Consider the following 14,016-nt stretch of genomic DNA (forward strand, 5'->3'; position numbering starts at 1 on the left):
CATCAAGCAACTTGGTTCACCACAAAGGAGCTGTAATGTTAGCATGATTAATCAGGCACTGAGACAAGTATGTACTCCTGCCAGCAACTACACAAATATCACAAAATTACAATACGCTAGTCATTTATTTCCCTTCAAAAACATCTGGTCCTGGCTGGCTTTCAGCCACCTTGGTACCGAGGTTTTCACTTCTGGCTAGTTTTCAGAAGGGGAAGCAAGCGTAAATATGTGGTACAATCACAGCAGGCAGAACGAAAGACAGAAACTGCCAGTTGCTTAGGGCAGAAAGATGGGGAATGTGTGAGGTATTAGCAAACACTTCCACATCCCCTGGAAAATTTATATTTTTGTCAATGGGACTAAAAATTATACCTTTTTGCTGTGGTTTTGCGCGAAGTGTTTCTCATGGTCAGAGGTGCCTTGTAAGCATTTTCACTGCCAGAATGTTTTCATCTCCTCCTGACTTGTGCCAAATAGCCCTTGAAACAATCACATCGCTTTGCTTGTAAATTTAACTGAGGTGGCTCTTCTTTCCAAATGTCCACAAAAACCTGGAAGTCAAACTGAACACGGCCTAATATTTTCCCCTTGAAGGGGAAAAGAACATGACATAATTGAAATTGCCATGTAGTTATTTAATACATTTTTACTCTCCTTTCCTCCACAAAGCTTGGGCAGAATCCCTGCTTCTCTCCCATCTGTCATTTTTATCCTCATGACAGGCTTGTGAGGGAAAGAGTGACTGGCCACAAGTCACCCATTGAGCTTCCATGACAAAATCTGAACCACAGTGTCCCAAGTCCCACCTAGTACAACACTCTATTTTCCATTTTTTTTTAAATCATTGTGATAGTACCATCTTTTGTTTTTTTTCCCCCAAAGATTGTTTATAACAAATCACACCACTGACTGGTCCAGTGGAGTAGGGTGGGGTGGTAGGGAAAGATGAGAGTTGCATTTGTGAGTGAACTGAACTCTCAACTAAGGATACCATCCTCCAGATGGGCCCTAGAATTCTCCCAGAATAGGTTTGCCAGCTCCATGTTGAGACATACGTGGAGATTTGGGGGATGGAGCCAGAGAGGGCAGGATTTGGGGTGGGGAAATCCATGGGTTCAGTAAGACACGGACACTCAACTCCAACAACCAAACAACTTTACTGGAACCAGAAATACTGAACACCAACAATCAGAAATATGGAAGTTATAGACACACTTGCAGCTCCCGTTAAGATGCACCAATAGCCATCAACAGAGGCCTGTGATTGGTCCCTAAGTCTCTTCACTGATTGGCTGTGCCCAGGAACTTGCAAATCCTTAACAACAGTTTGGATCTCAGGCTCAGCTTTCCAGTTCTTACTCTCTGAATGTCCACAGAGACAACAGGAGGGACCTCAATATATTATAATGCTATGGAGTTCACTCCCCAAAACAGCCATTTTCCTTAGGGGAATTGATCTCTGTTGCTTGGAGATGAGCTGTAAAACCAGGATCCCCAAGCCCCACCTGCGGACTAGCATTCCTAAATTACAGTTCATCTCCAGACTACAGAGATCAGTTCCCCAGAAAGTAGCAGCCACAGAATGTAGCCCAATGTTTTTGAGCTTGTGGGCACTTCGGAAGTTGGACACAGAGTGGTCCAACTAAAAAATCACTGCCACAGGAGAAAAAAAGAGGTAATTTAAAACAGATACTGGGAGAGAATAGTGAAAGAGAATAAAACCAACATTGTAGTGGCAGCTGCAGCTGAAACAATATTGTTTTAATCTCACAGCAAATCTAATATAATCAAAAGCCCTGCTGGGTGGGAGTCCTGCATGTCCCCACCCATTTTTTAAAAGTCTTTGGTGTCAGCAGGCTCCATGGCTCCCATAGCTGGGTACTCCTACTCTATGGCATCACTTCCTGTCTCCAACCTTTACCTTCCCCCAGGCACTGCCCCCAAATCTCCAGGGATATCCAAGCTGTAATTAGCAACCCTAACCCCCACAGAGTTGCCAGAACCTCAGTAGCTTTCCTTGGTGGCTTGGCTAGAAACTGACCTTTGTACACTGAGTAGAACAGCCTGGTTTGCCACTGCTAAAGACAAATGCTGAGAGCTGCCTACTGGTTGTCAGCATTGCTCTCCAATCTGTAAGAACACGAGTCTCCTTGAGGAAGGCAAAGATGAAAGCATTTCTGTCTGCTACAGAATGCCCTTCCTTATTTTGGTGTGCATAGGTAGTTGCTAAAGTCAATCCAGGTGTTGGCTGAACAGCAAGTTTCCTTACAGTCTGTCTGCCTCTGCAGTGGTGGTGAAGCCTTTCACAGTCTCAGGCAGAGTACAGCAGCCCCCAGTGGACAAAATGAGAAAGGGAAGGACCAAAATGTTAGAAAGGGAATCTGGTTGTAGGTGGTGGGTGAATGATTTCCCCATCAAACAGAATAAGTACAATGAGAGAGATAAGCAAAATCCTATCCAAAATATATTGGTTTGGATATAGGTGGTCTCATTTATTTAATAGTGACTATTTTTACAAAAAATAGTGACTATTTTTACATACAGACTATGCTTTACAGAAAACACTTACAGGCATGCATAAGAACAACAATAAAGGATAAGACCTAGGGCTGGCAGGCAGAGAAGAGCCTGGGAATTTGAGGAAGGACTGGGAGCAGGGACATGAGAAGGGGGTGCATGGATCAATCATGTGAAACTTGCTTCCGTGTAAAAGCCACAAATGGCAAAGAGCTGCTCTAGGAGTCATGTTAAAACCACTGCGTTTCTGGTAGTATCTATAGCTTCTCTGACATTTTCGAGTTTAATTCTAGAAGTCACAAGGGATGTTGGAAAGAATATTGCTTTTATTTATTTTTCTACCCCCAAAGCTTGGAGCAAGGTATTGCCTAGTAATATCTTACTCCAAATCTTCATTGCAACCCATGCTCAATAAAAACAGCAACAAATCCGCAAAAAGCCTCCAAAACAGGGCAATCATCCATGCTCTCCTAAAAATAGGCAAGGAAGGGGCACTTCTTACCTCTAACAGAAATCCGTTTCAAAGGGCTAGTGTGATTTTTTTAAATGTTCATGAGTAGTGGCTCTATAGAAGGTCAGAGAGAGAAGGAGTAGCTGGGAAGACCCTCCTTAAAATGCATGGGATTGTGAAGTCCAAAATGAGCTTCTTATAACAAGGCTGAAAATAAAAATGTCATCCAGCTCATTAAAAACCAAAAACGTATTGGAAAGAAATACATCCAAAATGCAGAACTTATTAGGGTTTAAATTTCCAATGGAATCTAAGAGCATGCTATTAGGTGTTCCGCCTAACAAGTTACCAAAATGTTTAGAAGAGATATTCAAATACATGGTGGCAATGGCTAGAGCCATGTATTCAGCAAAAGGGAAACTAGACTTCTGTCCATGTTTAGAAGAATGGGAAAATAAACTTGCTGAATATGCCGTAATGGCAAAATTAACAACCTATTTGAGAAACAAATTTGAGAAGAGAATGTGAAGTATGCTAGGAGACAAAGTGGAAATATCATATGCAAATGAAATAGAATGATTAATAATATTAGAAGTATAATTAAAATCTGTTCCAAATATAATATTGAAGTACAAATGGGTTCTCAATATGCCATATATAATAGATTTTCTTTTACATCTTGCTATACTACTTATCTATGAAAGATACTAATTAATATGTAGAAGTGGTGAAAATTTTATATTCAATACGTAGTAATGATGAAATTACTGTTGTAGTCAAAACAGATTAGTAATGAAGGTTGAAATGTAAAACTTAACAGAACACAATTATCCTCCAAGATAAATAATAATGACAACTGCTATTTCTTTTTTCATGATGGGTTTAAATGTCCTCTTGATGGCCCATTATGGGTGGATCAGATGTTGTCTTTAACAATGGTCGGATTAGTATACTGAGTTGTAAGTGTTGCTCAGCTGTCTACTGCTGGAAATGGTTCATATTGCCTTGATAAAGTATCCCTTGGAGCAATTATTAGGCATATGAATTAAGCACATCCTGGAGTTTAGTATTGAAAGGATTTTTTGTCCTTCAGAAAAATATGCCACTTCCCAACTTCCAGATCCCCAACCCTTAGGCTCTAGAAGGGGGTGCCTATTAAAACGACCGTGCAGATTTGGATTCTAAAGCACATTAAATCCTTCATACAATCTGCCAAAGAAAGAGTTACTCCATTCAAGACTGGAAGCACAATGCCATCTGAACTATCAGCTTCCAAATCAGCATGCCTTCTATATTGTTACTGTTTTCCTTCCTTTCATATAAAAAGATCTTTCACTGAAATGACCCATTCTTATTAATTAAATACTGAACTTACAGTGTTTCAGACTGCAATAAAGACGGCTTGGCTTTCTCAAAGTCTTTGGATTAGACTGCATATGGAGGACTGAAACATTTGAAAATGAAAAATGGTGGACAGAATTATTTGTTCTAATAAAAAAAAAAGCATTGTATATCCTCCTCCTGGTATCTAGAAACAGCTACAGTTTCCCTGTATATGCAATAAGAAATTCAATCACCAACTGCTTGTGCAGTAGGTGAGGTCATACAGAAGTTATTCAGTGGAGGATACAGTCCTGCACATTAGTGCTACTTCTGTTGATGACATATTTTTCCATCCGTTTGGCTACTGCCTTTCTCTTTTTATAGACTCTGAATTAATGCACTTGATGCATCCCAGCTGCTGGGAGAAGAAAGGTGAAGTCTGTATTTCTCTGCTTGAAGAAGCCACAAAAAACAATGAGGAAAACTGCTGGTCATCTTCTCTGCAGTACTCCACTAAAGCAGAGATTTTTGAACTTTGATGTTCTGCGGACTGCTATTTTGATTGTTTTATATTTGCTTACTTTGCAGCCTTTACGATGCAGGCCACTTGAGAGTGACAATCATAATATAAGGCATGGCCTTAACTGGCATTTAACCTTTTGACACTAGCCTAGCATACTGTAGTGGTTAGAGCAGAGAACTAGGCTTGAATCCTGACTCTGCTAGGGAAGCTTCTTAGGTTCTTGTAAAGATACAGAGGAGAAGGTGAGAATGACATGAGTCACTGTGGGTACCCCAGAGTAAAGCAGAGTAAAGCAGAATATAAAATCTTAGTAGTAATCACCTAGTGTTACCTGCCTGTATACTGAAATGTGTATATTTCCTCCTTTCCCTTCACCTTCTCCTTATTCAGCACAGCTGCATCAGAGTGCAGGATGAGTTATTTAGCATTTATCATTGTTAGCACTGCTTTTATTATCTTCTTTCTACTGACAGAGATCACCTAAATCTTATCCCAGATGACTGATAAGCATTAGAAAGCTAGTAGGAAACCTGCTTACTTACATGCACACATTAGAAATACTGCATCTGGGCTATCACTGTTTTTAAAAAAATATTTTGAAAGGCACATATCTATGCATAATGGTACATTCTTCTACGGGAATAATACACTATAAACCAGCATTTCAGAGAAATCCCTGAAACATTATTCAGTCTTTGAGTAACCCTAGAAGTGGCACAAGCAGGCCACGCCTCCCTGCCATGTCCCCGGAAGTCACATGTCACCAGAAGTGACATCACTCAGACACTCCCACTCCCTGCTCCGCTGGACAGAATACAGGACTGGGGCAGGCATTTGCCACTTCATCACCCCCTGCCACTCCCCCAACACAATTATGTTAAAATGAGATGATTTACCTCTCTGGACTACAGTCACTATCATGTCACAAGCCTTGGCCAGCAAGGATTTTTATGACCAGGGCCCATCCCCTTTCCCATTCCCATTATTGACCATTTTGGGAGGGGGGCAGGTCAACATGATGATGTATGTTCATATTACCCAATACTATTTTTTAAATTAAATGTAAAAAATTAATCAACTTCCATCCAATCGGGAGTTTAACAAAACACCTATTGAGAAAGCCTGTTATAGACAATACATCTATATAGATAGATATGGTGTGAGCATTAACAGATTCAGTTGTGTTAAGATATGGTAATGAACACAGAATCTCTCAATCTCTCACTTGCATTCGCTTGGAGGGCTAATATATAGATCATGGTATCAAAAATACATATAAAACTAAAGCAAAGGGTATTTCAGTTTTATAAGAATTTCTGTCAGCACTGCCTTGCTAGTTGCTAGATTTTAAGGGCAGTACCTCAAGAGGGTAGAGTCTTAGGAGGCTATGGCATCAATTACAGATGATGCTCTAGGAATTTCTCCTATTCTCTATGGTAAATACCTTTTTCTCCTCCCACTTCTCAATTTATTGAGGGCAGGGGACTGTGGCTGAAGGTGGGGTGGGTAGGGGTGTACTCCCTGCAGGTAGGTAAATGGTAAACCTACTCATAAGACAGTCACATCTCCTCAGGATATTTTTTTAGTCTCAGAGTTATGTATCCAGTGTAGAAAAATGGCATTGTTTCACTATCACATTACTCATAGTAGCATTTGTTTCACTTTTTATTACCATTCATTATTATACCAGCTGCTGTTTGACAATATTATTTTAAAAGATTCACAACAATATGTTGAAAAATATTAGCCCCTCCACCCCCCAAAATTGAGCTAAGCTTTGCTGTTGTATTTGAGCCTCTGGACTCGATATTTTGTCTGCCATATTTTGCTTTTCAGCTGCAATCAAAATCAGTATTTGATGCTAAATTAACCTGAACAGGTAAGTTAATAATGCAGGTTAAGTGCCCTATCCAAATTTAATTGTTTTCAACATAATCTGCTGAGCTGTTGGAGCATCATATCCATCTGAGGCCCAACAGGAAGCAACAATGCGGATATGCACAGTTGTCTCTAAACACAGACATCATCATACATCATAAATGTTTAATATCCCCTCCTGGCTTATAGCACCTGCTTCAAATGATCAGCTACTAAAGGATGTAAATAAAAAATCAGAAATAAAAATTATTTTAAGAAAGATTGTTTTCTCCTCTGGAAATTCTACAGTTCAAAAAGTGCCAAAATTAGTCTTAACTCTTCGCTGGAAATTTAAGTCACAGCAGAAAATATTACAGCCTTCTTTTGTGACAAAGTAGGTAAGATGATATTTTTATTGGACCAGAGTATTACTGAATGTAGTGGACTGGCAGGAAGGCATATCTGGCTGTAATAATATGCAACACACATTAACATGGCCTTTATTCATCTCCCACTGGAAAGTTGGCACTGCATGGGAGAGGGAGCTGGATCTGGCAGCCCATCAACTACACCAAACCCCCTGGAGTCCAAAGGCACCCTGGGGATCTGCACCGTTCCCAGCCATGGATCCTCTTGCCTCTGAAGTCCACAACTAGGGGAAGCAACCTATGTGGGGGGCCAATGGGCACCAACAACATTTGGCTAACCCCAGGTTACCTGGCAAAATGAGGCCCTGACCTTTCAGCCAAGATGGCTGGGCTTGTATACGCACTTTCCCTTATTGGGACTCCTGAATCCCAGGGAGTCCAATACACAAACCGGACTTCATGCCAACCAGCTCCATCCCATGCCCCAAACCACAGCTGTGATGAAACTTTAACATTGAAATGTACTAACCAAACCAAAACCAACCATGCAACTAGCACAATCATTCCAATGCAAAAATACCAGGGTGGGTGGGAGAGAAGCTGTTCCCATGGCAGACAGGAATGAAGAGGCCATGTACACACGGCACCTCTTAAGGGCACCTGGGCTTGCCTCAGTGTCTTTATGTGGTGAACACCACAGCACTCGCCTGTTAACAGTGCTTACCATTGCCTGATTGTCACACCAGAACAGGACTCTCCTCTTGATAAACAGGTCCCTCCAGTGGTTATGGCCAAGAGACTATGTCTCATGCAACTGTCTGGACAGCCAGGCCAAAGCTGTGGGCAGCCATTCCAAAATCTAGCCCTTGAAGGTATATTTTTCTGTACTTTTTTTTCAAGATAACAGTCTTGAGATCAAAACGGGAAAAGTCAGCAGCAGGAGTCTGATATGAACCAGGCATGGGCAGAAAGTAATCACACCAAACTTGCCCTCAGCCAGTCTAGAGACTTCCAACTGCCAGACAACTGGTGAACTGATGCTGCATCCCTACCCTTTCTGCAATAAAAGAACACTCCGAAGCTTGTATATATACAGTTCCAGGTTCCTTATTAGGCTGCGTTCCAGATCTGAGGTTACCGCTCCAAACTTCAGAATCTCCATCAGCAATCTATATTCTTGATGCAAACAGGAACTGGTTAGATCAAGCAAGTCAAAAGTGAAACAAATACATCCCCAAAATGGCAACCAACTGACAACCGTCTATCCACAATTTTATAAAAACAAAAAAACCCTGATTATATCAGTATTACTCATAGGAATAGCATATCCAACAGTAATAATTGGTTGGAGTGTCTTTGCCAAAATAAACTAGAAATGTAAATCCTTTCCCTTTTATAAATTCCCTAAGAGAATGGAAAGATATTTGTAGCAATCATAAGGGATTGATTGAATGAGATCATGGAAACCTCCACGGCTTACTTAAGACTCTTTTTAAATGGAGATTATACTTGTCTGCACAGTCCCGTTTTGACGACACCATGAAGAAGGAAGAATGACCGATCAATAATAGAAATGGTTACGATGAGCAAATTACTGAGATCCTCATGCAGTTTTATCATGTTTTTGTTGGCATTTAGCCACCATTGGCCATCCCTTGGGTTTTAAAACACTTGTATGAATTCTGTCCAAAATTAAACGGAAGTTAGCACTTATCCCCTCAAATGTTGTACTACCAAAATATTAGGAGCAGGGGACATAATATTTTATGAACATCTCTGCATTTTCAGCATTTCAAGAAGTTATTTGGGTGTAGGACAAAATTCTCAAGTGCTCCCTCTTAAGAGCTTTCATTGTACCAGAATAATTTACTTTTCATAGAAACCCCTTATAAAACAGAGAGAGAACTAATTACACCAAAGAAATGCTGTGAACTTAGGCAGATTGTAATTGGGCAGGCAAAAGGGATTGTGTCTGAGCTTGGCTCTTGTGTCCCTTTCTTGAATGCCCAGGAAAATGCTTATCGCCATTTTCGGATCAGAAGGTGAATTTCCTCCAGACCAGACTGACCACGGATTCCAGTTTTTTTGATGGGCAACATCTGGACATGGAATTGGGGTCACTATGGGTGGGTAGGTAGTTGTAAATTTCCTGCATTCTGCAAGGGGTTAGACTAGAAGACCCATCCAATTCTATGATTCTAACGCTGAGAGCAGATCAAATGATAGAGATCAGAAATTCAAAGTCAGAGAAGAAATCAACATTGGCACTTTGGGTAATTTGCATAGGCTGGTGAAAAAGATATGAATGAATAAAATAAACAAAGATAGCATTGGCATTGTTAAACAAAATAATGAACAAACTACCATGTCCTACAGATACTTCTACAGACACTTCTGAATTATACAAATCAACCACAGCAAAATAATATGTATACACCATTTAAATCTATCATGCCTATAAAAGTGTAGAAAAACATTTGTGCCTGTTGTGTCTTACTGCCCTTCGCAACAATAATAATGTTTCACAGCAGACCCTTCCTGCCAGCAGAGCTACCTTCAGATGATTTTGTAGCACTGTGAACCAGCCAGTTATGGGAGTAACCTGGAAGAGCTCATCAAATGTTTTTTTTTTTAAGAGGAAAGTGAGAAACAGACTCTTGTTGTTTGCTTGTTCCATTTCTGCACTGAATTTCCCAGATAGTTCTTACAATTCAGTAATACCTTTAAATGTACAGATGTTCTCAGATCTTTTCTGATGTAAACTTTCAGAGACTACATAAAGAATTATTAAGAAGACTCTTAAGACGTGATAAACAGGCAAATGTAGTTGTTCCACAACAAATGTCAGGAAAAGGTAGCATGTGGTGGAAGGAACAGGTAACGTGTGATATTAGGGATGCAAGCCTCCAAGTCGGGCCTGGGATCTCCTGGAATAGAAGTCCATACTCCTAACCGCTACACCAAGCTGGCTCTCAGATGTAAATCTTACCTCTACATTGGAATATGCAGCCATCTGGGTGATCTTGGGCTCACCACAGCACTGATAAAGCTGTTCTGACCAAGCAGTAATATCAGGGGTCTCTCAGCCTCACCTACTTCACAGGGTGTCTGTTGTGGGGAGGCAAATGGAAGCCTCTTTGAGCCTCCTTCGGGTAGAGAAAAGTGGCATATAAGAACCAACTCTTCTTCTTCTTCTAGGTTCTGTTGGGCAGCTTTCAGGACATCAACTCGATTATTATTGCTATCCTAGATAGAAGACTGTCTTTTATTTTTGGCATGGTATTTCCTTTTGATATGTGGAAATTAAATTGGATGGAAATCTTTTTGGTTGGTGGATCTGCTTCAGTAGGGTTTTCCATGAGAAACACACCCAGTTAGAGGACATGGCCAAAAACTGGCTTGAGTATCTGGCATGCTCCAGAGTCCCTCTTATGTTGCTGTTGTGTCTGAAAAGAACGTCTTTAATATCCATTTTCTGGTCTCTCTGTTAAACTGATGCAAAATGTACATAGCTCACCTCTCCCAAAGGACATTTTACCAGCAAGTATAGTGTTTCCAGTATCAGGAACCCTGAAACCAGGTTTGGTGTGAGGTACCCATCAAAAAATGTCGAATTGCTAAGTGTTTTTTAAAAACACATAACCAATAAAAGCTAAGTGAGAAACAAGTGGATGTTTAGCTGTACAACAGGAAATTCAGATCACTGCCTATAATTCATGTAGTATGTCATCCTAAATGGATACAATAATAAAGGAAAATATTTGGTTTTATCTTTTTAACCATATAATTCCTACCCAAACCTGTGGGATTTCTATGTCTGTTTGCATTAGGAGCTATCCTAAGACACAGTAAAGATAGGGAAAAGATACACTTTTGCAGAATGGAAACAAAGGAATTGGAAATTCAACACGGTTTGTTTGAGAGAGCAGAGAGTAAATTACAGAAAACAAATTATTTAACATATCAACAGCTGGATCCTGTAGGTTAAGAAAGGCAAACTTCTTTAAAAAGGTATGTGTTTGCATTTGCACCTGAAAACACTGCATTTATCTGCAGCTCTGGGGGCTAACCTGGATCCTGCAGCAACATCACTTAAAAAAAATTTTTTTATGGTTTTAGATATGATACTCTAAAGGCATACATCTGGGGAGTCATACTCATTGGCCTGTGCTAGAAAAATAGATCTACTGTATCAGGCTCCATCTTCCCCATATCACAAGCTCCTGACAATAACGGAGCTGCCACATTTTGAACCAGTTGAAGTTTCTGGCTTGTCTGCCTCCATGCATTGTGCTTCACAGTATGCAAGCTACCAAGTTACAAAGACATGGATCAGCATGGTCAGCTTGGCGGGTGTAAAAAGGAAGGGAGTTGTTAAACGCAATCCAACTGACAGGAGCCCATTTTGGCTGCTGCATCATTCTGCTTTGCAAACAGTAAGGCTGGGTCTATGAACATCCGTAAGCTCTTGATTTGTTCAAGTCAACAAGTCAAGTGGCTCTATTTTATAGCAGCAGCATCTCCATTTTGGCCGGCTTACTCCCGGCTACTGAGCCAATGGGCGTCCCTCTGAACTTCCCTTCCTCATTGCCCCCTGGCCAACTTGAGCCTTCAAAACAGCTTCCAGATGACTGGTTCTGTTCCCAGGAAGTCACCATCCCCTACCTCTGCCTAGCTCCAGGCCCCTCCTGTGGCTTCTGGCCTACTCCAGTCCAGCCCCTTGGCCTGTCCCTGGGTGGGCTGGTGAGGCCTTCTCCCTGTTCTCCCCCTCCCAGATTACTCCTGGCAGGTGTGCCTCTGGTTTCCCTGGCTGCCTCTTTGCTGCTCAGTGACCTGTGCTAGAAGGATAGCTATGCTGTATCAGGCTCCATCTTCCCCACACAACAACCCCTGACAATCACTGAGCTGCCACATTTTGAATCAGTTGAAGTTTCTGGCTTGTCTGCCCCCATGCGCTGTGTTTGAGTGTGAGGAAGACTTTCCTGCCCCACCAGTGTTTCTCCAGCTGCCTGCCTGGTTCTGGTGTTAATAGTGAGTGTGGGGGGATTCCTCCAGCCCTGATGTTGCTGCAGGCCCCCAGAGCTGCAGATAAAGAGCTGCAGAGCCCCAGATTAGCCCACAGAGCTGCAGATAAATGCAGGAAGGACTTTTCCTTTTAGCTCATCATTCTATGTTCCTGACCGTGGTGTGGATCCACAAGAGGTTTTCTCACAATAGAGTGACTTTGTTGCGTTTCCTCCAGCTGCAGCCTAAGAGGCCTCCTCGTATTCTGTTCCTATGGGACAGAGGACCTTCAGGAATAGCATTTGAGGAGGCATATTGACCTAAAGAGGCAGGAAGGTGCTAAAACTCACAAGCGGAAATTGCTTGAAAATCCCTTGGTGGATTCAAACTCTTGTGAATGAGTTATATTAATAAAGGCTACACCATAATCACAGACACACACAACCAAAAAGAATCTGAGATTTACCAGTGACAAATGTAAGCAGCAAGTACTGTCATACAATACAAAGGAAGGTCAAAAATCTTATACTGAGATGACTGTTCTCCATGATGTTTTCACTTCCACTAGATACTAAATAAGTTCTTTTCAGCAACCAGGCTTTCACCATTGTTCCATATCCAACAAAAACAAAATCTGAAGTCCTGATGAAGGCTAGTTTTAATTTGATAGATTTTCTTAAATATGCAGGAAATACTTTCAGCCTGTGCCTATCCACAGCAATTATTCATTCATTAACCTCTAATGGGCCCCTATAAGCCTTTGAAAATGGTGTATTGTGCACTGCCAGCTCTAAAGAAATGTCAAAGCTGTAACAATGGGTTTTTGTAATCTCTCTCATCATCCCAAGAATTGTCCTTTGATTTGATTCATCACATGTAGATTATATTATTAATAAAAAACATATAATGTCTTGGCTTTTTGTTCTTCATATGCACTTTTTAAAAGGTAATCAGAGAGTGGGGGAAGCCATTGAGGTTTGCAATGACTATTCTCAGGGGCCATGTAATACCACCAGTGAAAACTGTGTTGCATAAGCTAATGTTAATAAATAAGATGAAATAGATCCTTGGTTTGTATAAATCACAATCCTTTCACTTGTGTTATTCTGCAAGTTTGACATAAATTTATTTTTCATTCACTTGTTTGGCAAACATTTTCAATCTATGTATACTTTACAATAGGTTGTACGCAGGCAGAATTTTAACTAGGAAGATTTTCACATTACTGTTCTAAACTGTATGTTATTCATTGGTGGCCTGATTTCCAGTAAAGTGATATATGGATGGAGGTTTCATACAGCAAATTTTAATGAGCCATTTCTGAAGTTCTATGCTCAATTCAAACAATGAATACTATAACACTAAAACAATATAGCTCTTTGTTGAATCCATTGAGTCAAGGCATCTCTATGCTGCTATAGCATGGAAGTGATATATTGGTTTGGTGCTATAGCACTCAGAACTCTCAAAAAAATCCAAGGAAGATTACACCCACCCCCTTTCTCTGTATAATCCTCGGAATATTTTCAGAGTTTTATGTTTAGCTATAGTGCTAAACTAATATATCACTTCCATGCTATAGCAGGAGCATTGAGATGCCTTGACTCAATGGATTCAACCAAGTGCTATATTGTTTTAGTTTTATAGTGTTCAACTTAAAACACTAAAAAAAAGGGGGTTGGGGGAAAGCATCATTGTAGGAAGCACTATGGACATTTTAAACAACTCATCACGGCAATTCAGAAGTCCAATGAAAGGGATAGAAAATGGAAGGAAGAAGTGACTCAACCATGCTTTGCTAACTTGGCACAAACAGGCTTGTATGAACAGGGAAATAAATTCTGCTAGCAGCCACTTACTAAAATAGATCTGTCTGAAATGGCAGAAAAAATCAATTAGCAACATGTTACTAAAATGGAATATAAAGGCAGTTTGGAAATGACCAAGATCATGCCCAATTTTCCTCCTCATGA

The sequence above is a fragment of the Paroedura picta genome, chromosome 11, assembly GCF_049243985.1.
Source record: "Paroedura picta isolate Pp20150507F chromosome 11, Ppicta_v3.0, whole genome shotgun sequence".
NCBI classification, from domain to species: Eukaryota; Metazoa; Chordata; class Lepidosauria; order Squamata; family Gekkonidae; genus Paroedura; species Paroedura picta.